The sequence below is a fragment of the Hemicordylus capensis genome, chromosome 4 (assembly GCF_027244095.1).
Source record: "Hemicordylus capensis ecotype Gifberg chromosome 4, rHemCap1.1.pri, whole genome shotgun sequence".
NCBI classification, from domain to species: domain Eukaryota; kingdom Metazoa; phylum Chordata; class Lepidosauria; order Squamata; family Cordylidae; genus Hemicordylus; species Hemicordylus capensis.
The window spans coordinates 314,406,165-314,431,056 of record NC_069660.1 but is presented as its reverse complement, the minus strand read 5'-3'; the positions used below and the strand labels follow the sequence as shown (position 1 = coordinate 314,431,056).

At 47.4% G+C, this 24,892-nt stretch overlaps 1 protein-coding gene across 2 annotated transcripts in view; it reads left to right on the top strand.

Moving 5' to 3' along the window:
- PTP4A3 (protein tyrosine phosphatase 4A3) overlaps positions 1-24,892 on the top strand; it is a 146,707-nt gene that overhangs the window by 48,306 nt on the left and 73,509 nt on the right. The window contains exon 3 of one of the 2 annotated variants that reach the window (XM_053246392.1): positions 22,635-22,735. The exons of the other annotated variant lie outside the window; for it this stretch is intronic. The gene's annotated coding sequence lies outside the window, so the exon portion shown is untranslated. The remainder of the gene's footprint in view (positions 1-22,634; positions 22,736-24,892) is intronic. 2 annotated transcript variants of the gene reach the window in all.

Sequence of the window (24,892 nt, the reverse complement as noted above, 5' to 3'; positions counted from 1 at the left end):
GGGAAAAGCATCACAGCAAGCTCCACCCCCGATCTCTTGTGTTCACCGAACCCCTGAATGCACCAGATGTACAGACGTACACATGGAACACTCTGTGTGCATGTGATTGGGAACCCCAGTAATGTGGACGGAGCTTTCCATGCAGAAGCCCACATGTGCACGGGGTCTTGTTCAATAAACATGTGGGAACTGGGGAGGGGAGGAGCGAGGGGAGGACAGAACTGGTTGTTGCAACATCACACACACACACACCATATACATCCATTATCTTACAAATAATGTCTTTCAGGAGGATGTATTCATAGGGTCTCCTTGAGGGAAAATGTGTTAAGAGTTTGTTATCTTGCTTTTGGAACTTTACAGCTAGCAAAAACTAACCAGTGTTGCCACTATAAATGCATATACGTTGGGGAGACTCGGAGATGCAATGGTGGTTCTTGGCTTTTAATTGGGCCCCCAAGGACAGCCAGGCTACAAACTGTATTTAAACTGAAATTAAATAAGGCTTACAAGAGGTATAAAAGGCAGCAGCTTCTGCAGTGCGGCTGTGTCTGCAAGGCATGGGGCACACGAAACACAAAGAGGGGTCTCTCCAACAGCAAGGAGAAATTCAAGAGGCAAAGCCAAGCAGGTGCAAATGTAGTTCAGTGGATTCCTCAGTATGGAGAATGGACTAATAAGCGAGAGTCTCGCCCACTTGGTTTCGCCGCCTGCATTTGTCTCTGGGTAGAGCCAGTGTGCTCCAATATGAAGGGAGTGTGGGCCCAGATTCCTGCAGGGCTGGAGAGAAAGAAACCCTCCCTTCTGCCTCTGCGCTCTCACGTCAGGACCCAAACGACAAGCCATTGCTGGCATTAAGGACTTTTCACAGTTTTCCAGTTAGTTGACACTATTTGACCAGCCAGTCGGCTGGTATCCCATTCCATTCCCATTCCCATCCCATTCTGCTTGGAGCACATGTTAGGAAGCTGTTATGGCAGAATTGCAGTGTTGTGTTATGCGCTAATTGTTGGGTCCAGTATTGTCTTGGCAGTGTGTGGCCCTCTGCTCCAAATGCCAGGTTCTGAATCCTAGCTTACTGATGAACTCGTTGGATTCTTGGCTGTGTTTTCATTTTCTGCCTCGGTTTCTCCTGCTTGCAAAATGGGAATAACAGACATCCGGCTGGGTTGTGATCTTGGTTCAAACATAGGTTGCTGCTCCCTAGGAAACAGATCTCTCGAGGTGTTTCTCTGAAGGACTGACTGGATTCTAGGGGGTTCTTTTTCTGGCCCTGCTTTATGCAACTGCTGACAAGAAGTTCTGGTAAGAACTAATCTGCCTACTCTCATTATAATCTTAATTGATAATTGCCATCTTTTCCACAAGTTAGCCCGCCTGTGCCTTTCACACATCCACCATCTTGAATTGGGGTGGATGTCATCACAAACTACGCTGTTGAGGTGTCCCTATGTGTCACCATCGCTGTGCCTATTTTGGTCCAAATAGGTCCAGGCTTTGCAAAGTTGATAGGGGGACACACAGAGAGAAAAAGAAAGCTGGGTGATCTCATAAGCTTGCTTAAGAAATGTAGGGTAACAAAAATGAAGGAAAACGTGGATTGGGAAGTGCATTGGGTTTTCAGCCTTTGGTGACCTGCGTGTCACAGGTGGCAGCAAGGAGTTGATGGCATGAGTGGATAGGAATTGGAGGCTCGGCGGTCTAGGCTGCAGCGTAGGGCAGGGGTGGCTGTCTGAGGTCTCCAGCTGTTGTTGGGGTTCAGCTCCAGTCATCGGAGATGGAGCGCCTCAGACTGGCCACCCCTGACATAGGGTCAAGGTTACGCTTCATGCCTACTTCAGCAGCACTCACAGTTCACTTATGGATCATATTTATATACCAGCTGATATTTGTTTGTTTGTTTGTTTGTTTGTTTGTTTGTTTGTTCGATTTTTAGACCACCCTTACAAAATAGCTCAGGGCGGTTCACATCAAAGGCCCTTTAAAACAATTTAAGAGCACTGGAAGGCCAGGCCAAACAGGTAGGTCTTTAGGGCTCTGCTAATTTCCAATAAAGAATTCAAATTACGGATGTCTGCAGGGAGCGCATTCCACAGTCCAGGAGTGGCTACAGAGAAGGCCCGCCTCTGGGTCGCCACCAGACGAGCTGGTGGCAACTGGAGCCGGACCTCCTCAGATGATCTTAGCGTGCGGTGGGGATCAGACCGAAGAAGGCGCTCTCTAAGGTAACCTGGACCTAAGTTGTTCAGAGCTTTAAAGGCAATAACCAGCACTTTGTATTTTGCTCGGAAACATATCGGCAGCCAGTGCAGCTGTTTCAAAACAGGCATAATATGGTCTCTCCAGGTTGCCTCGGAGACCAGCTTTGCTGCCGCATTTTGAACTAACTGAAGTTTCTGAACTACCTACAAAGGCAGCCCCACGTAGAGTGCATTACAATAGTCAAGCCTGGAGGTTACCAGTAGGTGCACCACTGTTCTGAGGTCATCCTCCTCTAGGAATGGACGCAGCTTTCGAATCATCCTAAGCTGATAAAAAGCACTCCTGGCCACAGCCTCCACCTGAGATACCAGAGTGAGGCCTGGATCCAGGAGTACCCCCAAGCTGCGTACCTGCTCCTTTTGGGGGGAGTGTAACCCCATCCAGCACAGGGAGATCTAACTCATCCCTCAGATTCTGAGCCCCTACAATGAGCACCTCCGTCTTGCTTGGATTCAGCTTCAATTTGTTCTCCCTCATCCAGCCCATTACTGCTTGTAGGCAGGTATTTAGGGAATGAACGCCATTTCCTGATGAAGCAGATGAAAGAGAGAAGTAGATTTGGGTGTCATCAGCATACTGATAACACCCAGCACCAAATCTCCTGATGACCTCACCTAGCGGTTTCATGTAAATATTGAAAAGCATTGATGACAGAATGGAGCCCTGAGGGACTCCATATAACAGCTCTTCTTGAGAAGAGCAACTGTCACCAAGCTCCACGATATGGGATCCGCCCAAGAGATAAGAGCGGAACCACTGCAGAGCAGTGCCTCCTATCCCCAACTCCTCCAGGCGACACAGAAGCATGGTCGATGGTATCGAACACCGCTGAGAGATCCAAGAGAACCAACAGAGTCACACTCTCTCTGTCGATTCCCCGGTATAGGTCATCCATCAAGCCGACCAAGGCTGTCTCAACCCCATAGCCCGCTCTAAAGCCAGTTGGAAATGGGTCTAGATAATCAGTTTCCTCCAAAACCGCCTGGAGCTGGTCGGCCACCACCCTCTCGATCACCTTGCCCAACCAAGGAACATTAGAGATTGGCCTATAATTACCCATCACCGAAGGATCTAGAGAAGGCTTCTTAAGAAATGGTCTAATTATTGCCTCCTTCAAGCATGGAGGCACCTTACCCTCCCTCAGCAATAGTCATGTGCACGGACCGGTTCGGAGGCCATTCTAAAGGCCTCCAGACCGGTCCGGACACGGGGTGGTTTTGGTTCGGGAGGATGGGGTGGGGGGTTCCAACAAGAAATGGGGGGGGCGTTACTCACCCCGGAGACAACCACACCGTAATTCACTGAGCAATCGGGCGGCAGGATATCTCCCTGCCGCCCGCTTCATTCCCCGCTCGGCGGCTCCGTCCTCATGTACTGTAAAGAATCGTCCTCCTTAAGCATTTAAACCCTTCAAAGCCCCGCTGGCGCTCGGCTGGCGGGCGCTCGGCTGGCGGCCGCCCCAAGAGGACCCCTGCTGCCCCCAAGAGGACCCCTGCCACCCCCATCCTTAAGAAATAACCTCCCATTGAAAGGGGACGGCAGGAGAGCTGCCTGCCGTCCCCTTCCGCTTTGCCGGTCTGGCTGCAAAGGGCTTCTAAGAAGCCTTTAGCGCACGCGCGCAAAGGGCTTCTTAGAAGCCCTTTGCAGCCAGACCGGCAAAGCGGACGGCAAGGAGTTCTTCTCCCGCCGCCCGATTTTTAAGTCGGGCGGCGGGAGAAGAACTCCCTACCGTCCGCTTTGCCGGTCTGGCTGCAAATGGCTTCTAAGAAGCCCTCTGCGCGCGTGCGCGAAAGGCTTCTTAGAAGCCCTTTGCAGCCAGACCGGCAAAGCGGAAGGGGACGGCAGGCAGCTCTCCTGCCGTCCCCTTTCAATGGGAGGTTATTTCTTAAGGATGGGGGTGGCAGGGGTCCTCTTGGGGGCAGCAGGGGTCCTCTTGGGGCGGCCGCCAGCCGAGCGCCCGCCAGCCGAGCGCCAGCGGGGCTTTGAAGGGTTTAAATGCTTAAGGAGGACGATTCTTTACAGTACATGAGGACGGAGCCGCCGAGCGGGGAATGAAGCGGGCGGCAGGGAGATATCCTGCCGCCCGATTGCTCAGTGAATTACGGTGTGGTTGTCTCCGGGGTGAGTAACGCCCCCCCCATTTCTTGTTGGAACCCCCCACCCCAGTGCCGGACCGCAGCTCCACGGTTCCGTGCACACCCCTACTCAGCAATGCATTTATGATATTCACCAGGCCTCCTCGAATAATCTCCCTGCTAGATTGAAGCAGCCAAGTTGGGCAAGGGTCCAGAGAACAAGTGCTGGACCGCAACGCTCCAAGCAGCTTGTCCACATCCTCAGGAATCACAGATTGAAACTGATCCAACCTAATACTGCAAGAAGGATTGCTGGACACCTCCTGCAGAAAAAGTGGAATCCAAAATATGTGTATCTCTAGGCAGTATACACAGTTAAAAGGAAGAAATATAAAACAGAGTAAAAACAATTAAAACAATTTCACTGAATAAAAAAGTGAAACACAGCCAAGAATCCAACAAGTCCATCAGTTCGTCCAATTTCATAGGCTAAAAACAATTTAAACAATTTAAAATTAATTTCAGTTAAAAGCCTGAGAAACCAGATGCGTCTTAAGGGTCTTTCTAAAAGCAGTCAGAGATGGAGATGCTCTTATTTTAACAGAGAGCATATTCCAAAGCCTGGGGGTGGCCACCAAGAAGGCCCTGTCCCGAGTTGTCGCCAAGCAAGCCGGTGGCAACCGTTAAGTGGACCTCCCCACATGAGGGGACCACTCAGCTGAAAAAGCCAGGGCTTTTAAGCCTACTTTCAGGGACTTCTCACCACATTCACTTGCCTTCTGAGGAATCCTTGTGGATCCATGCGATCCCTTGATATTGTATCAGAATCCAGGAGCATGTATTGGGTCGCAGCCATGGTTCACCTACCACAGGGGTAGGCACCATGGAGCTCTCCAGATGTTGCTGAACTACCATCAACCCCAGCCACAGTTTTTTACAGCTGAGGTTGATGGGAGTTGTAGTTCAGCAGCATCTGGAGAGCTCCATGGTGCCTACCCCGTCCTAGCAGATGTGACCAGGCCTGTTGAGATGCATTACCCTACATCAGGTTTTCTCAGCCTCAAGTCCCGAGAGGTTGTTGGACTACAGCTCCAAAGAATGGAGGGAGTTTGTAGTCTAGTAACCTCTGGGGATCCAAGGTTGAGAACCCCCTATCCTACATAAACTGAAGATGCATGCTCAGATTTGGCAGTCATTCTCCTGTGGCTGTACGTCATCTTAGGAGAAGATACAGTGTGGAACTCGGCCACCATCTTCTCATTTGAGGATAACTTCTGAGGGATTCCTCAGTTTCTTGGAACACTGTGAAAACCACTGGGCTGGTGGCGAAATCACCAAAGGGCACAGAAGGCGCTACTCCAGTACGTACGCACAGGGTGGTGCTGAAGTGGCCAGGTAACTTATTTTATTTTATTTTATTTTATTTTATTTTATTTTATTTTATTTTATTTACACATTTTTATACAACCCAAAACTTACGTCTCTGGTCAGTTTACAACAAAATAAAAACAAAGTAAAACATTAGTTAAAACAAATTACAGTTTGTTTTAAAAGTTTAAAACATCACAACAATTTAAAATTTTTAAAAGAACATTTTAAAACAGCATTAAAACATATTTATTTTTAATGTACACTTGTACATTATCACTATTGACATGTAGTGTGAATAATTATTGTGCCGCAAATATTATGAAAGCCTCTTGGCCTCTGCATAAATCCTGCAACAAACAAACACCCAAACTCACTTGTGCTGCACTTCATAAATGAAGATGTACGCATTTTCCCTACATAGAGATAATCTCTATATAGCCACAACATCTTGTGTGAAGTGGTTCTAAAGGAAGAGGCCATAGCTAGACATGCCCTTGTGTCCATTCCCACCCCAGGCCGGTTGCCATACTGTGAGTGCCGGAGATAGAAATGATTCTGGATTCTGTTGTCAGTTCATGGTAAGAAGAGGGGAGTCTCTCCACGGCGTTTAATTATCGGTCTGCTTGTTTTGTCTGTGCTAAACAGGAAACGCTTAAAATATTGTGTGAGAAGCGTTGCCTGCAATGAAAGCAAAATCCCAGCTGCTGGGGTGTGTGTGTGTGTGTGTGTGTGTGTGTGTGTGTGTGTGTGTGTGTGTGTGTGTGTGTTGCGGCTTCATATTCTCACTGTTGCTGTTAGTGCTGCCCCAGCTGCAAAACCCACTGGAGGAGGGGCTGGGCTGCTGAGACAGTAACCTACTTTCTGTTTCTGGTTGACAGCCCAGATGGAGACCAGCAAATCTACAAACAGCCAGCAGCGTGTGAGACGGGCCAATCACTCTTCCGGCTTCCATCCTGGCCGGGGGCAGGGCGCCTCCGATTGGGTTGCCTGGCCATCGGGGAGGCCAGTCTGACCACGTAGAGCTGCATTCCTCGTATGTGCAGGAACGTGACGGGCTTGACGCGAAATGCCACTCGAGAGCGTTTCTGGCTTGTTTGTTAAGCAACATTCGGTTTGCATCTTGAGCTCTGTGGAGGCCACCTTTTTTGAAGGCGCCTCTGGACACTGCAGCAAGCCCCGGCACGTGGGCGTGTGAGCATCTCACACTTCAGCTTCCCAGAATTTTGCTGTAATGCTTTGTGGTGAAATCTCACTGGGCAGGAACGGAAGTGGTGTCCCTGTTCTGCAGTGATTTTCATACGAAATCACGGCTGCAAATTTGCCTCCAGACATTGCCTTGTGCATGCCCTTATTTATGAGTGCTCTGTGTTGTAAGAGTTGAGGCATTCCGCAAGTGCTGGTGTCTCCCTTTGTCACAATAATTATGGTGGAGGGGGAAAGGCGATGTTTTCCCTGGCCTTGTGCCTCATGGACCCGCCACTTACAGAAATCCGGTTAGCGGGACTAGAGACAGGGCCTTTTCGGTTGTGGCCCCTCGGCTTTGGAACAGCCTCCCTGAAGAGCTTTGCCATGCTCCCTCCCTCGTTTTTTTTTTTAAAAAAAAAACAGCTAAAAACACACCTCTTTAAGGAGGCTTTTTAATGCTCCATTTTTGGTCATATCTGGTAGGTTCCTTAGTTTTCAGTTTTTATCACTCTCAGTTTTTATCTTTTAAAATATATTTTTAAAATTTGAACTTTATACTAATGGTGGTTTTTAACCTGACTGTTAACTTGCTTACTCAATTTGGTTAATTTTATTACTTTTATTGTGTCTTGTATCTATTTTATTGTTGCGAGCTGCGCTGAGCGGCAGTGTCCTGGAGGGGCGAGGTATCAATTTTAAATCAATGAATGGTGCAGACGTTGGGGTATTTAGGGACACGGGGTCATGGGTGGGGTGGGGTGGGGTTAAAGGGGCAAGGCTAACTAGTGGGCCCCAGGGAGAGTTCGTCGCTTTGCATGTGGAAAGTACTGCCTGATACAGGCCCTGGCAGCATCTGCCTGTAGGGCTGGGACCAGCCCCTGTCTGAAACCCTGCAGAGCCATTGCTGCCAGTCCGGTAGTTCATGGTAAGGCCTGGGGGCCCGTGGCAATTCCCATCAACCCTAAGTGCAACTCCCAGACGGATTCTTCATTGGGCCTGTGTGAAGCTTCAGCCGAAGCTGAATACTCTTCACAGGCACCATGCAGAGATGACCATTCTCGCTGTGTGGGGCTGCACTTTGCCCAGCGCCTGTGGGTCTCTTCGAAGGGAAAGGGGGCCCTCTGGAGCCCCTGCACCATTTTGGAAGGCATGCATGGAGTGCTGGAGAGTGTTGGAGAGGCATGCATGGAGTGCTGGAGAGCTCTTAAGAGAGGGCTCCATATCTCTTTAGGGCCCTCCCAGCACTTGGGAAACTGCAGTACTGTGTGGAGGTCAACACAGTGGGGAATGGCTCTCACACAGAAGGTTTTTTGCCCAAGTGGTCCCTGCTGGGAAATAACGACAATCACTGCAGCAGACAGACCAATGTTCTTGCTCCGTCTAAGGAGCTTTCTTATGTTTCACATGCGCTGCCGTTTGCTCCCCTCACACCCTGGTATCCCCACATGTCCTAACATCCGCATAAGACTTAGCTCTGCCTCCCTTCCCCCTTTTCCCACTGCCAGTTAATTAAATGGGTTTACTTGCGTTTTCACGCATTCATCAGTGGCAAAATGAATTCTCACTGCAAGTACACTTGGCAGGAAGCCACGACCAATCCTGGCTGCCATGTGAGCGTGTGTGTGTGTATGAGATGCATCTTTGCAAACACAAGTTGGTTTCCAGCTGCTGGTCACCCTTTATCCCCCACTTTCGAATGTACACATTAAGTAAGCGAGGTGAGTGTTGCAGTAGGTAACGCATCTGATGGTGGAGCAGAAGCATCTGGGTTTAGCTCCAAGGTGGCTCGGTTGCATATTTTTTTTAGGGTCTCTTGCTCAGGGGCAGAGCGCATGCATTGCTGGAAGAAGACCCCAGGTGCAGTCCCCAGCAGTGGTCCCTCTAATTTTTTTCATCTGTGTGCGGAATGAGTTTTGTTCTGGGCGGCAGTATCAAGGCAGTGTGCGCGCACATGTGCATTCCGAATGGGGCCTTCCTGATTCAACCCGAGAGGGATCTAAAATTAACTGAGCATACATCCCAAAACTTGTGTGCACATGCATGTGTGCACGCCTTAGAGGGAACGCTGATCCCCGCCATCTCCAAACAGTACCTGGCAGCTGGAGATGGGGAAGGTTCATTGTCTGTCGGTCAGACCTTGGAGAACTGCAGCCAGTCAGAGTAGACTGTAGCGGGTTAGGAAGACCAAAGTCTGACATAGTAGAAGATGTACACCTAAAAAATTCAGCATGTGTGTAAATTTGGCCCTCAGGGCTGTGGTCAGGTTACATAAGAACAGCCCTGCTGGATCAGGCCCAAGGCCCATCTAGTCCAGCATCCTGTTTCGCACAGTGGCCCACCAGATGCCGCTGGAAGCCACAGGCAGGAGTAGAGGGCATGCCTTCTCTCCTGCCCTAACTCCCGTGCAACTGGTTCTCAGAGCCATCCTGCCTTTGAGACCGGAGGTGGCCCACAGCCCTCTGACTAGTAGCCATTGATGGACCTCTCCTCCATGAAGTTATCCAAACCCCTCTTAAAGCCATCCAGGTTGTTGGCTGTCACCATGTCCTGTGGCAGAGAGTTCCACAAGTGGATCACGCGAGCAGAGGTGCCTCACATAGGAAACTGTCTTATACCAATTCAGACCACTGGTCCATCTAGCTCAGTACTGACTGGCCGTGGTTCTCCAAGGCTTCAGGCAGACATCTCTCCCAGCCCTACCTGAAGATGCTGCTGGGCAGTGAGCCTGGGACCTTCTTCAGCCCAAGCAGATGATGCTCTGTCACTGAGCTGTGGCCCCATCCCCCAAGGGGAATATCAATCAATCAATTTTATTACAGCTATAGGCCATACAGAAACCATTAAAAAGCATTAATACAAGATCCCAAGGAGAATATCTTCCAGTGCTCACAGAAGTCTCCCCTCCAGATGCAAACCAAGGCAGGGGTATACTTGTGGGTCAAATGGGCCGCAACCCAAAATTTGGCTTTAAAAAAGCCAATCTGGCAACCAACCGGCTCTCCTCCCTCATCTCATCTGGTGCCTCTCATCTGGCTTCCTGTTTCCAAGGGTGGGTGTTGTGCAACGTTATTCACAAAAATCCCCATGTTTTTGGAGGTGGAGCAGGAGGTTGGCAAGAAAGATTGCTTACAATTTTGCAGCCAGCATTAAATCTGCAAATTTAGGCCAGTTGTAGAATACTGGGACCCTTCTGTAATGGAGAACATGGAGCCACCTTGGCCACCGAAGAGTGTACCTTGTTTGACCTTAAACTTACTGCCTGTATTGTGCTATGCAAGCACATTTTAAAGCTCTGTGTGTGCGTGTATGTGTGTGCTTTCTCCTTTTTGTTTAATTTAATGGGCAGGTGTCCTCTTTCCTCAGCAGAGTCAAATGCCAGGCGTTCTTTACCTCATATGACCCATGCCTTTTCCCTTTTGAGGGTTGCCAGATTTAACAGAGTGCATCTGCTCTGTTTAATAGTTACTTCAAAGAGAGAATTTTAGCTGGGAGAGTCTCTTGCCCCACCTTAGCAGCATCTTGACTGGCCAAAGATGCTTCTTATGAACAGCAGAGGAGACATGGGCTCTGTGGAACTGGGCAATAGATCTTGCTTAGGATGGGGCTTTGCAGGCGTCTGTCACCAAAAGAAAAACATTTCCTTCCCCATGCCTTCCTATCTCCTTTCACCAAATTGCTAGTAGAGCTTTAAGTCAGTTTGGTGCAGTTGTAATGCTGTGGATAGCTGAACACTGGTTAGGAGAACAGGAGTGGGGCTGTGGAACTGCATGCTCCATTTCAAGAGCAAGTTCTTGCCCCTCCCACCAGCTGTTGTAACTGTGGTTAATGGTGGCACTGACATCAACCATGGTTAGTTCTCTGCAGAGTTCCTGACCAACATCTGAAGTTAGTTAGCAAACCGTGGTTAAGATGGTGCCTTAGTTAGTGCTATCCATGTTTAATGCTTGTGCTGTTATATCTTCTGACTGTAGGCAAGAGGGAAAAACAGTCTGACGGGGGCGGGGGGGAGAACCCCCAACAACTGTGTTTGTACCAGGTTATCGTGGTACGTAGAGCTCAAAAGGCCCTGCTGAAACGGATTCATATACTTCCTGCCGATGGTGGAAGACCTATGCTAGTAAAGATGATCGTGAGGTTTAATCCTGAGGCTTAGGAAGGTGCACAGAGTAATATTAGCTTCAGAAGAGATCTCAAATGCCATGTGAAAATCTTAATTTTCCTCCCCGCCTAGCAGGGCTCCCAGGTCAGGGGGCAAATCTTAGCCTCAGACATTTCAAACAATTCACTATTGAAGGTACAGGATACCGGTCACACACATGATGCATGAAATACATCAGTGGTTTGTAACCTGGGGTCCATGGCGTAGGTCCACATGGTTGGTGGAAAATGAAATATATAAATAAAGGTAGCTCTGAAAGACTAAATATGGTGCGTCCTTTATTTTGCTTTGATTTTAATTTTACCTTCACTGTAGACAAGGGACACCAGAGTGGAATTAACTATCCTGTTGTTCTCTCATTTTTAATGGAGCCTTATGAGAATACCTTATATAAAGGGGTGGGGGTCCATGGGTAATAACTGAAGATCAGCACCTTCCAGGAGCCCTTCAGCATATGGGGTCAGATGCAGGGGGTATGGCCAGTGTGTAAAGCGCTGGGATGAGGGGCATCAGGGTATCCATTTTATGTGTTCATTTATCTTATTTCTATGTAAACTGTTTTGGGTTAACTTTTGTTGAAAAGTGGTATATAAATATTTGTTGTATTGTTGAGGACACCATGGATAGCCAGGAAAACAAACAGATGGATCCTAGAACAAATCAATCCAGAATTTTCACCCGAGGCACAAATGACCAGGCTCAAACTATCATACTTTGGACATATTATGCGAAGATCCAGCTCCCTTGAGAAGTCCATAATGCTGGGGAAAGTTGAAGAAAAGAGAAGAAGACGATGATTTGCAGCAAAGTGCATAGACTTGATTACGACAGCAATGAATGCACCACTGAGAGACCTTAAAGGCCAAGTTGAAGAAAGATAATCCTGCAGATTATCTATGTGGTCGCTAACACAAGAACAGCCCTGCTGGATCAGGCACAAGGCACATCTGGTCCAGCATCCTGTTTCACACAGTGGCCCACCAGATGCCTCTGGGGAGCCTAAAGGGAAGAGGTATGTGCATGCCCTCTCTCTTACTGTTGCTCCCCTGCAACTGGCATTAAGAGGCATCGTGCCTCTGAGGCTGGAGGTGGTCCCCAGCCACTAGGCTAGCAGCCATTGATAGACCTTTCCACCATGAATCTGTCTAAGCCCCTTTTAAAGTTATCCAAGCTGGTAGCCATCACCATATCCCATGGCAAGGAATTCCATAGATTAATTATGCGCTGTGTGAAAAAGTACTTCCTCTTCTTGGTCCTAAATTTCCCGACCTTCAGTTTCATGGGGTGACCCCTGGTTCTAGTGTTGTGAGAGAGGGAGAAAAATGTCTCTCTGTCTACCCTCTCCAATCCATGCATAATTTTATATACTTCGATCATGTCTCCCCTTAGTCGCCTCTTTTCCAAGGTAAAGAGCCCCAAATGCTGTAGCCTAGCCTCATAAGGAAGGTGCTCCAGGCCCCTGCTCATTTTGGTTGCCCTCTTCTGCACCTTTTCCATATCTACAATATCCTTCTTAAAATACGGTAACTAAGCTGTACGCAGTACTCTAGATGAGGCCGCACCATAGATTTGTATAAGGGCATTATAATATTAGCAGTTTTATTTCCAATCCCCTTCCTAATGATCCCTACCATGGAATTGGCCTTTTTCACAGCTGCCACGCACTGAGATGACACTTTCAGTGACCTGTCCACCATGACCCCAAGATCTCTCTCTTGGTCAGATCCCATCAGCGTATATGTGAAGCTGGTGTTTTTTGTCCCCATGTGCATCACTTTACACTTGCTTACATTGAAGCACATTTGCCACTTTGTCACCCACTCCTCCAGTTTGGAGAGATCTGTTTGGAGTTTCTCACAATCTGTTGTGGATTTCACTACCCTAGATGGTTTAGTGTCATCTGCAAATTGTCAGTCTGCTAAGAGTTGACACCGACTTGATGGCATTTAATCAATCAATCAGTCAGTCGCCTGAGAGAGAGAGAGAGAAGCAGCAGTGCCCAAGGGAGGTAATACTAGTTGGGCAAAACCAGCCTGGAAACAGGTGGCACACCCTGGCTGTGTTTCCACATACACCTCTGCCATTTGGTCGGCTGCCAGCCAGTTCACTGCACCCCTGCTTCTGCACATATGGTTCCTGCTAAAATGAAACAATCATAGCTGACCACAGTGCAACAGAAGACCCACTCACACATATGTTCAATGAGTATACACAGGCATAGTCATTCACGTGATCTGCTGCATACAGGTACCGAAGTGCATTTGGAGGTTCTGTATTTAGGTCCACTTTTAAAACAAACTCAGGTATAGTCATTCTCACAAACCCCTGTACAGACATCTCTAAACTCGTACAGCATAATGTCTGAATTAAGCTGTAGTTGAAGGAGTTTCGATGACATGCAGCTCCGCAGTGGACTACCCTACCTTGGGTTTTCTTTCCTCTTTTGGTTTCTCTCACAGCTGCCCCTCTTCCCTTTTCAAGCTACTCCCTTCTAGTTTGGAAATGTCCAAACAACATTCTTTGGTACACTTCCTTTTGAGAGAATTCACTTCAGCACACGGCCACGTTTCTTCAGTGCAGTCGCTGTTTTCAAGCCTAGGGTATCCTCCCCCGCCCCCCGCCCAGTACGCAGCTCTTTGAGCTGCTGTTCAGGTATAACTGAAGATCAAAGCTGTTCAGTTAGAAACGGTTCCTAGGTTCTTTCTGCTTTTGAGCTTGGAACAACCTGCAGAGCTTTGTGTGTCTGCTGGGGAATGCAGTTCGCCTTCTGTCTCTCGTTGGGAGATGATGAGAGGCCAGCTGCATTAAAGACTGTGAGTACGGTGCCCACCAAATGGCATATATGGGAACACAGCCAGGGTATGCCACCTCTGTTTCCAGGGTGGTTTTGCCCAACTTGTATTACTTGCCTTGGGCATTCCTGCTTCTCTCTCTTTCTCTCCCCTCCTGCATCTTTTCATCAACCGTCTCTTTCCATTCTTCCCTACTCAGTTGTAGCCTGTCCCTGTGGACAACTTAGAGAGGCACCGAATAATGGCCATGGGTATAGAAACGTCTGGTGATGAGTCTCTCAGTAATTAGTTGAGTTTGGCTTTTGTCCCCAGATGTCACCGAAACCTGGACTGTGGTGCCCACAGACATTGGCAGGTTCACCTCCATTTGTTCTTGGTCTCTGTTCTTGGTCTTTTGGTTCCAAGCCAGCATAGCATGGCAATCCTTGTCCCTTGGTTTCTGGAAATGCAAATAGTTTTGAGAGGAGGATAGGGATTGGTGTAATGGTGGTGGCTGTTGCCGCAGAGACCGTTTTGTCCCTAAAGTGGTGGTATTTCCTTGCATGGTCCATAGGCAGAAAGGGACATTTCTTTCTCTCATTACAGATTGCCATAGCACCATCTTCTGCTGTTCCCTCCCTCTCACCTTCCCAGTGATACCTGTCCCACGCATACCAGCAAAGTCATTTCAGAAGCTGAGGCAGATGGACAGATATATGGATTTGCTGATGTATGGCACATTATTATATAAAATTATGTATTTGTGGAATTATAAAAGCTGAGGCAGATGGACAGATATATGGATTTGCTGATGTATGGCACATTATCATATAAAATTATGTATTTGTGGAATTATAAAAGTTGGCATACAATCTTAGATCTTGGAAAAAATCATGCATGGTGTGGAGAAAGTGGATAGAGAGAAATTCTCCTCCCTCTCACATAACACTAGAACCAGGGGTCATCCCATGAAATTGATTGCCAGGAAATTTAGGACTGACAAACAGAGGTACTTTTTCATACAACACATAATCAACTTGTGGAAATCTCTGCCACAAGATGTGGTGACAGCCAACAACCTGGATGGCTTTAATTGGGGTTTGGATGACTTCATGGAGGAGAGGTCTATCATCGGCTACTAGTTGGAGGACTAAAGGCCACCTCCAGTCTCAAAGGCAGGATGCCTCTGAGTACCAGTTACAGGGGAGTAACAGCAGGAGAGAGGGCATGCCCATTTCAGCTCCTGCCTGTAGGCTTCTCAGAGGCATCTGGTGGGCCACTGTGCGAAACAGGATGCTTGACTAGATGGGCCTTGGGCTTGATCCAGCAGGGCTGTTGTAAAAAGATGTAAGGTCCAGCAGGGCTGTTGTAAAAAAATGCAAGGTTCATAGTAAGACTGTGCCACCCTTGTGGGAATACAGATAATATTCACAGATAACTTTTTTCTAAAATAACCAGCCCATTCCCCACTTCTCTCAAAATCGCCACAAATCTTGGTAGTATCTATTTGGTATCCTTATAGGCTTCCAAAATCCAAAAGGTTGTTGCTCTTGTTCTAATATAGTACTGTGGGGGGGGGGGGGGGAGTTGCTAACAGGCGTACTGAAAACGTGAGGAATATTGCTTTTTGACTCCTGAGTTCAGCTGTAAATGTCAGTAAAATTGCCGGTGGTGGGGTCCACCTAGTTTTTTTCTCCACTGTTTCACAATTGCACATTGCACATCATGAGAATTGTTGGTAGTTCTGTGCACTAGTATTAGACACTGGCAGTTTTTCTTCGACCCACCCCCACGCAGCCAAATTGGGGATGTAATACATGTCTGCAAAGATACAGACCTAGGTCAATCATTGTGTGTTTCTTTTTGTAGAAATCTGGCTATTTAAAGCCACTGAATCGACAATTTGAAAGGAGAGTGATATGATCAGGTTCCTCCTGTCCTGCTAAGTCTAGGAATGATCAGGCTGAAAAAAATCCCGGCGCCCTGATTGCTTAGGCACCAGAAACCTGATGCTCGAGCCTAAAATCTGCACTGCTTTTTTCAGCATGGTGATAGGTGCAGGGCTTATTTTGAGCTCTGAAGTTTCCATGCAGCACAGAGTTAGTAGCACGGTTGTGGACTGTAGTGTGGGGCGGGGCAGTGTTTAATAAATTTTCTGTTGCTCTTCTCCCGTCCCCAGGAAGTCAGGGCAGCCTTCAGTGTTCATCACCACCCCCATTGCTTCAATGTTATCCTTGCAAAAACAACAACAACACAAACCCTTATGAAATGGGTTAGAAATAAAGATGATGACTGATCACCTTTTGTGGCTGATGGAGGATTTGAACCCAAGTCTCCCGAGTCGTAGTTTAGTAGTCTTAACTTTAAGCTGGTTCCCCACTGTTTGTTTAGGGCTTTTCTTAAGTGACCATGCCATTTGATTTGTTTTGTTTACATAAAATGTATATCCTACTTCTGTTAGCATAGTTTTTAAGTATCATAGATTCCCATCCTATCCCACAGTGCCGAGCTCAAAAGGTCTGGGGGCTGCTAAGGAAAAATAGCATAGACAGAGCCATGGGATGAGTTGATCAAACAGGCAGAGACAGACTGAGCTCTTAAGTATCTCTGAACTCAGTTTATGCCTTCTGGACTCTGCCTCCCTGCCTGGAGAGCATCACTCTTAAAAACGGCCTGGCCCTCCTCTTCTCCACCTGATCCTGCCTTACCTGTTCTTTCAAGGGCTCCGTCTCTGGAGCTGTCTGACTTGGTCTTATGGTAAGGTAAAGGTAAGGTGTGCCATCAAGTCGATTTCAACTCCTGGCGCCCACAGAGCCCTGTGGTTTTCTTTGGTAGAATACAGGAGGGGTTGACCATTGCCTCCTCCCGTGCAGTAGGAGATGATGCCTTTCAGCAGGAGATGATGCCTTTCAGCATCTTCCTATATTGCTGCTGCCAGATATAGTAGCAGTGGGGATTCAAACCAGCAACCTTCTGCTTATTAGTCAAGCATTTCCCCGCTGTACCACTTAAGGGTCTTATGGAAGCAAGCATGAATTGCCCCCTTTGCTAAGCTGGGTCCACCCTGGTTTAAATGGGAAACATTAAATGTAAAACGCCCTGAACCACTTTTGGAAGGGCGGTATAGAAACCAAATAAATAAAAATAATTAATAAATAAACTACATGTGGGAGCACTGTAAGATATTCCCCTTAAGGGATGAAGTCGCTCAGGGAAAAGTATATGCATGCTTGCATGGAGAAGATTCCAAGTTCCTTCTCTCTCTGGCATCTCCAAGATAGGACTGAGAAAGACTCAGTCCTTGGAGAAACCGCTGCCAGTGTAGACAAGACTAAGGTAGATGGACCAATGGTCTGACTTGGTATAAGGCCACTTTCCTATAGGAACATAGAAAGCTGCCATATACTGAGTCCGACCATAGGTCTGCACCAGGGCTGCTCAACTTTGGCCTTCCTGCAGATGTTGGCCTACAATTCCCATAATCCCTGGCTATTGGTCACTGTGACTGAGGATTATGGGAGTTGTAGTTCAAAAACAGCTGGGGGGCCTAAGTTGAGCATGCCTGGTCTACACAGACTGGCAGCGGCTTCTCCAAGGTTGCAGGCAGGACTCTCTCTCAGCCCTATCTTGGAGATGCTGCCAGGGAGGGAACTTGGAACCTAGATGTTCTTCCCAGAGCAGCTCCATCCCCTGCTGAGGGGAATATCTTCCAGAGCTCATACTTCTAGTCTCCCTTTCATATGCAACCAGGGCGGACCCTGCTTAGCTTAAGGGGACAAGTCATGCTTGCTTCCACAAGTTCCTGGCTTGGTGTCAGGGTCGCAGGGCTGGGTCCGGTGTTGGTCCTGCCTCTTCAGGGACATTGGTTGGGGGCTGGGATCAAAACAACAGGCGCACCTAAGATCATTATCTTCTCTTTCTTTTTTTAATCCACAACCTCTCTGCTCAGTAATGACACTGCTATCAGATGGCACCATTCTGGAGAAAGGATTAGAGCCACCAGTAGTAGGGTTGCCAACTGTCCCTCATGCAGGATGTCCCTCATTTCAGGGATGAGATGTTGGTCCCTCGTTTATTCATTAGCATATAATCTAATTACATATACATCAAGGATACTCCAGTTCTTGATTACCACTGCATATACCTCCCAGCCCGCCTACCCCCTGCCAGCCCCCACAAACTTGTGTCCTGGCAATGAAATGTTGGCAACCCTCGCCGGTAGGGACCATCTTCTTCTTTTTATTTTTTTAGCTGGAAGGACCTTTTGAATGATCCTCCATGGTGGCAGAATGTCTCTCTGAGCAGGGGATTGTGGGAAATATATGGCAGCCAATGTCCACTGGGAGGAGTATGGCTACAAAATGGATGGTGGCGTGCTAAGGGCGTAAGGCATGACTCTGAAACCCTTTGCCGCCAATCCCTCTGCCTCAATTTCAAGCTAAAAATTTCCAAGACTGAATAGATCTGCAGCACTTCAGGGGGAAGGCTTGAAAGTCCTGCCAACCAAGGGTACATTATGTACATCTTGTAAAAAAAAAAGTTTCCTTCCTTGAGATGTTTGCTTGGCATCGGTTACCCTAGCAATCCGAGCTGGGTTATTGGAGTTGTGTTTTTGGTTACTGTTGGCTTTGGGGGGGGGGTTATTTTATTTTTTAAGACAACATCTGATGCTAAGTCTGGGACTTTCTGGCTGTGGGATTGGATTTATATGACTATGAAAAGCACCTGCATCTCCTACAGTATCCTCGCCTCCCTGCCTCTTTTAGCTGTTGCTGTAGTTCATCATAACAAAAAAGGCCTTGCTGGACTGAAAATAACCCGGAAGAGAGGAGCTAGGAAGGAAGCAGTTGAGCTTATTTCGCTTGCCATTCTCTTCTTGAATCCTTGGAGGGGACCTGGTGGGTTTGTTTCCCCCCCCCCTTTTAATCACGCACATACCAGGCATGTCAGTTTGTAACCCACCATGTTGGTGGTAATCAGTTCAGTGAATAGTGATGCTTTTTTATTTTATTTTTATGTGGGTGCTGTTTTTGTGGGCTAATTTGTGAAAATGTGAATGAAAAAAATGCTACTCATTTTCCTCAAAATAATCTTTGCTGCCCACCAAAGACCTCTTTAGGGAGGCTATATGAAATTTTGGGAGCCACCATTCAAAAGACTTTGTCCTTTGTGCATCTGCCCCCCCCCGCCCCGGTACATCATGTATTTGGGGATTCCCGGATGTCCAGGTGAGGGAAGGGACATGCAGAAGCAGAGGTGCTCTTACCCCTGGACTTCGGGGACAAAGTCCAGGGCCTCCACATCCCCTGGGGCCCCCCAAATCCTCTTTAGTCTGTCCTGGGTGGTGTGGTCGCCCAGCAGAGCATGAAGATGCTTAATTTGCAGGGGAGGGGGCCCTCCAAAGACCTTTAGGCCCAGGCTCCAAAATTGCCTTGGTGTACCTCTGTGCAGAAGGGTCTCAGAAGTGGGTTATTGTGCTCAGGCAGTTCATATGGGAGGAAGGAATTCTTGATATGATCCCAGATGGTTTAGGGCAGGAGTCTCAAACTGCAGCCTTCCAGCTGTTGCTGGACAACTCGCCTCATTCCTAGTCGCAATGGCCCGTAGCCAGGGATGATGGGAGTTGTAGGCTAACCTCTGCATGCTGGCCACAGTTTTGAGACCCTTTGTTTTAGAGCTTTAAAGATCAGAGCCGACACCTTGAATTGAGCCCCAAACTAAACTGGTGATCTGTGTGGCTGATAAAGGACCATGGGACCCATTCTGATCCACCAGCTCCAGTCAGAACCTTGGCAGCTGTATTTTTAGCCAATGGAAGTGCCTGAGCTCTCTTCAAAGGCGTGACACGTATGCACCATCTATTATGATCTGTCATGGAGGCCCTTCGTGGAAGGAAGTCAGATCAGTAGGATGTTGGGTTGGGCCCCATTTGGCAGTCACCTAGTTCTCTGTGCTGCTGGGAAGCATGCTCCACTTGGGTGCCAGACTCAGGAAGAGCTGTAAGGCCTTCCTGTTTTGTCAAGCTTTCCTAGGAGTGCCCTAATTATTGGCTGCTTGCTTTTACTTCTGCTTTGTTGGCTTGATCTTAATGATGTAGTCTGTGATTTAATTAGATATTGCACAACGGGTTTAATAAATTGTATATAGCACACACATCATGTTGGCAACATGCCCATTATTAGGATGGGAAGAAAGTAGAGGTAGGATGCGCTAAATCACAAAACACACTTCACACAGACCTCCAGGGGTGGGTGGGTGTTCCTTTCATTGGGTAGCCAGGTAGATTTGGCCCAAGTGCAATACAGGTGGCTCTCGTTATCCGTGGTCCTGGCACCTGCAGTTTCGCATATCCACAGTTGGGTCATAGGGACCCAGTTTATTTATCTGCAGTTTTTTAAAAAAAGGCAGATTTCACCTATCCGTGGTTCCGGAGTGGCCAGAAATGACTTCTGAAGTCACTTCTAGTCACCATTTTGCAGCATGGACCCATTTTGTGGCTCTTAAGAAAATTCCAATATATTTTTAAAAAATACTCAAAATGTGGAGGCTTTGCCGGTTGGGGGGCACTTTCTAGAGAGCTGGAGGCTTGGAGAGCAAGGTACTATCTTTATTCCCTTTATTTCTGCTTTTGAGGGCTTTCTTTAAGCTCAAGGAACCTAACCCCCCAATTCCCATTGACTCAAGGTTTCGTTATTTGCGATTTCCATTTTCATGCCTATAGGCGAAAACGGAAGCCGTGCAACTAATGAGGGCTACCCATATTTCCATTCAGTGTTCACTCTAACAGGGATTCCCAGATGTTGTTGACTACAACTCCCATAATCCCCATGCAAAAGCCATTGCATCTGGGGATTCTAGGAGTTGTAGTCAACAACAGCTGGAAATTCCTGTTAGAGGAGACATTGCTTCCATTTCTGTCCACAGGAGAAATTAAAGGGGCACCCTTGAGTTTGGGGTTGCTGTCAATCAGTGTTACACTTTAAAGACTTGGGGGAAAATATTCTCCAGTCTAGTCAATAGAATGGCTAGAATAGTTCTCTGAAATATTATCTCCTGTTCTAAATAATGCAGAAGAATATTTTTCCCCAAGCCATATCCCCACTAAGTTGAGATTTAAAATTGCAGTTATCTACATACCATCCCTCTGGGTTTGATTTATGGTCACACTTCTGTGTGCCCTACAGACAGAATTCAGATATATGTTAAGGTATTTGCTACTTCTGATTTTTTGATGTCAGGCAAACCTCATTACTTGCTGGGGTTCTGTTCCTTGCCTACTACCACAAGTAACGAAACTGCGAGTAACAAGGCATTATGCCTATGGGGAAAGGGGGGTTAGGTTTCAGAATGGACCAAAAAGGTGGGGGGAAAACATGGAAAAGGGTGGAAATAATTGAAACTATTTACTGTACCCATGTGCTCAGGAATGGCCCTCCTCCGCAAAATACCCCCCAAACTGCAAGAAATTGCTGGGGAGAATGTTTTGTTTTGTTTTTAAAGAAATGAGTCACAAAATGGCTCCTTTGTGGATACATGGTTTTTAACCATTTAATATCCACAGATAATGAAACCAGGTCTCTAATTAGACACCTGGAAATATGTTAAACCGTGGATATAGAGTCTGGGTATAATGAGGTTTGCCGGTATGAATATTTACTATACTTTCAATCCAGCAGTATAAATATGTGTGAATGTCCAATGAGACATTCCTTTTTCCTATGAGATTTTCCTTTTTGCATGAGAGAAAAAGAATGCTGCTTTTAAAAAAAATGTATATGCTGATTCCTAACAAAAATGTCCCCAGCACAGTTAACATAGCTGATGATGCCTGCTAAGAAACATTTTTTTTTAGATTTAGAACTATTGTTTTTGCTTCTGTGCAAAGACAATGAATTGGTTAACACTGTAGTCTATTAATCAGCTAAGATTTCTTTAACTGAGTGACATCTCTGTTAACTGCTTTTGGAGATCTAGGCTGTTTTCCTCCAGACTTAAGGAGGCTCCCTCTTAAATCTATGATAGTTTAGAGACCTATGCAGTAGATCTGTGCTGAAAATCTAGAGTTGAGATTTGCTGCAAAGGAGTTAAAATACCTACATAATTTAGCTAGTGTACTACCAGATGTTGGCTTTCAGGTTTTGTACCAACTCACCTTCCTTTAAATTTATTTTTTTTTTAAAGTTTCCTCAACAACAGTGTTGAGGGTTCCATTGAATTCTGACCTGGATTGGAATGGCAGACAAGGAGGGTAGGTCTTGTTTATGCTGGGACTGATGTGGGTGGAAGGAAGCAGACTACAAATGGCAAGGTGCAGTGTTAGACGCCAGGGATTTTGAACTGAGGAATTCTGGGCCATGGGGCACAGGTGTTTTATTGCTCACGCCGCTGTGTCCGCTTGCTGGAGAAACATGCTGTTGACTTGCTGCACTCCAGTGCCACCACTGCAGATGGTCAGAGGTGGTATTGCAGCTAAACTCAGGTGATACATGAGGCCAGTAGAGCTCTACTTCGTTTTATAAAGCTTCTTACTTTGGGTTTGTCTCTTCAGTAACTCAGCACTCCGGCACAGCCTGAGTTGCTCTTGAACATCCTATCCTTGCTTGCTGGTTTGACCACCTGCTGACCCCCAGCACACATGAGAGTTATTATTCAATCTGCGAACTCTGCCAAAGATTCGGAAACCAGCAGCAGACTTTGGATAAACTACATGGACTAGTAAATTGCTTTGTACTGTGTAGCCAGGAAGCTAATTTTTGTTCCAGATTCTGTTGGGAGCTGTCTGGTTATTAACTAGCTCATGGTTCTCTTAAGGTCTAGGTGGAGTTGAGTTGGCAAGCAGAGGAGAACTTCAGCCCCTCCCCCCTTTTCTTCGCCAAACTTGGCCCAGCTTGGTGGATTTTGAGCGTTTTCAGGTGAGTCATGCTGAAGTCATCCACATCTTTGTGATATGAAGATGGCTAAGGAATTGGCAGCTTGGCAGTAGGGGAAGCTGGCAGCCATGGTCTAAGCAGGAAATGGGCCAGAAACGTTTTGGTTTGCTTGCGTTGGCCCAAGCATGCTAAAGAACTTGGCATCGGAAGACTTTGAATCATTGCTTGGCATGTTGGAACACCACCACGTGTGTCAAGAGGCAAAGGATAGCATGACTAAGCAGAGGATAAGGGATTTGAAAGCTAACCAGGGATCTGAAAGTTGGGGAACTGCGGGAGTTTTCTCTGTCTTTACGAACAGAGGTGTGAAATAGCTAACCAGAATATCAATGCTGAGCATTGTAGGTATTGTAAGAGCCTTCCTGGTATGAGCCAGCAGGGTGTAGGGGCAAGGGAGTGGGGAGCTCACCAACAGCCGGGGGACAAGGTCCTGTTGGTGGCGCCCCTCCCCGTAACTCTTGATCACATGAACCCAGGGAGAGAGGCCTTTTCTCTTGCATTGCACAGCCCTTTGGAGAAGCTCCTGCTCATTTCAGTGAAGTTTGCACAAGAGAACTTCCTTGTAGGCCAGGCCCATTGGTACAGGAAAGCAAATGCCATTTGGGTTTTCCACCTAAGAATAAAAAATGCTGTGGGCTTGTTCGGCAAACGCCTCCTAGGAACTACTACTATTATGAATTTTTTATATACCACTCTTCAATCAAAGTTCTCAAAGCAGTTTACATAGAAAAATAAATAATATATAAATAAGATGGTCCTCTGTCAACAAAGGGCTCACAAACTAAAAAGAAACATAAGGTTGATACCAGCAACAGCCACTGGAGGAATGCTGTGCTGGGGTTGGATAGGGCAAATTGCTCTCCCCCGGCTAAATATAAGAGAATCACCACTTTAAAAGGTGCCTCTTTGCTCAGTTAGCAGGGGTCAGCACGCAGTTACCTAGGGATGTAGCAGAACCTGAATCCGTTGGAAGTTTTGCTATGACTTGTGCTGTAGGACATGGCTTGAGAAATGCCTGGCACCAGGGAGCCAGGGCACCTAGAAATTTCACCGTGGCACCTAGTTGAGAATATTCAGAAGCAGAGTTATTTTAGTAAAATCTTGATTTGTCCCAGGCTGCTCTGTTTATGTTATTTGTGGAGGGCATAAAGAAAAGCCCAATTACCCTTCCCCACCCCACCACACAGGGGTGTAACTATAATAGGGCAAAGGGAGACAGTTGTCTGGGGGCCCACTGCCTTGGGGGCCCCCCTGAGGCAAGTCACATGACTGACTCCCCCAGCTATGCACCTGCCCAGGCTTCCTTCAGTTGTATTCATCCTCCAAAACTGATGGGAGTGTTAAGACCTGGAGCTACCAGAACAGCATGTCTTTCTCTAGTACCATTCAATGATTTGCATTGTCCACAACTTACAAAACCTTGTAGAAAATAATTTAGGATGATGTTCTATACTTCATAAGCTGAGCTTCGGGGGGTAGGGGACATTTTAGAATCTTGTCTCTGGGCCCACTACTACCTTGCTACGCCTCTGCCACCACAGTGTCAGACATCTGGCTCCTGAATTTTTGAGCTGGTTCCTAGATGCAAAGAAAATTTGTCAAGGTGTGTTTTAATCTGTGTTAAAGATGCCTTCTTCTTGGCTTCTTTCTCAGCTTTTATTCATTTTATGGGTGGGGTGCGTGTGAAGTATGTGTGAGAGACATAAAGCCATCCTGTGAAATGTTTTAACTCGAGGGTAGGATTTTATTTGGAACTAGCTGACCTGGCGCAGAGCATCTGCGTCCCTAGTTCTCCCTGTCTCCCCCCCACCTTCAGACCCAGTTCGTTCTTCCCCGATGGATGGCCTTGTCTGCTGCTTCCTCTCACAGCCTTGCGGCCAACCTGGCCACCACTTTCTCTTGCTGGCCGCTCGCCTTCCTCTCCCCCTCCCCTTGCTCGCGAAATCTCGCGAGAGCTGCCATGCATGGGATTAGTGATGGGTACACCTTAGAGAAATATATATAAACTAGCTGACCGGGCGCATAGCATCTGCGCCCCTAGTAGCGCCGGCGCAGCCAGGCCCGAGAGTGCCGCGGCCAGGCCCGAGAATGCCGCCGCCTGGCCTGCGGCGTGGCCTGGCCCGCCACCTGGCCTCCGCA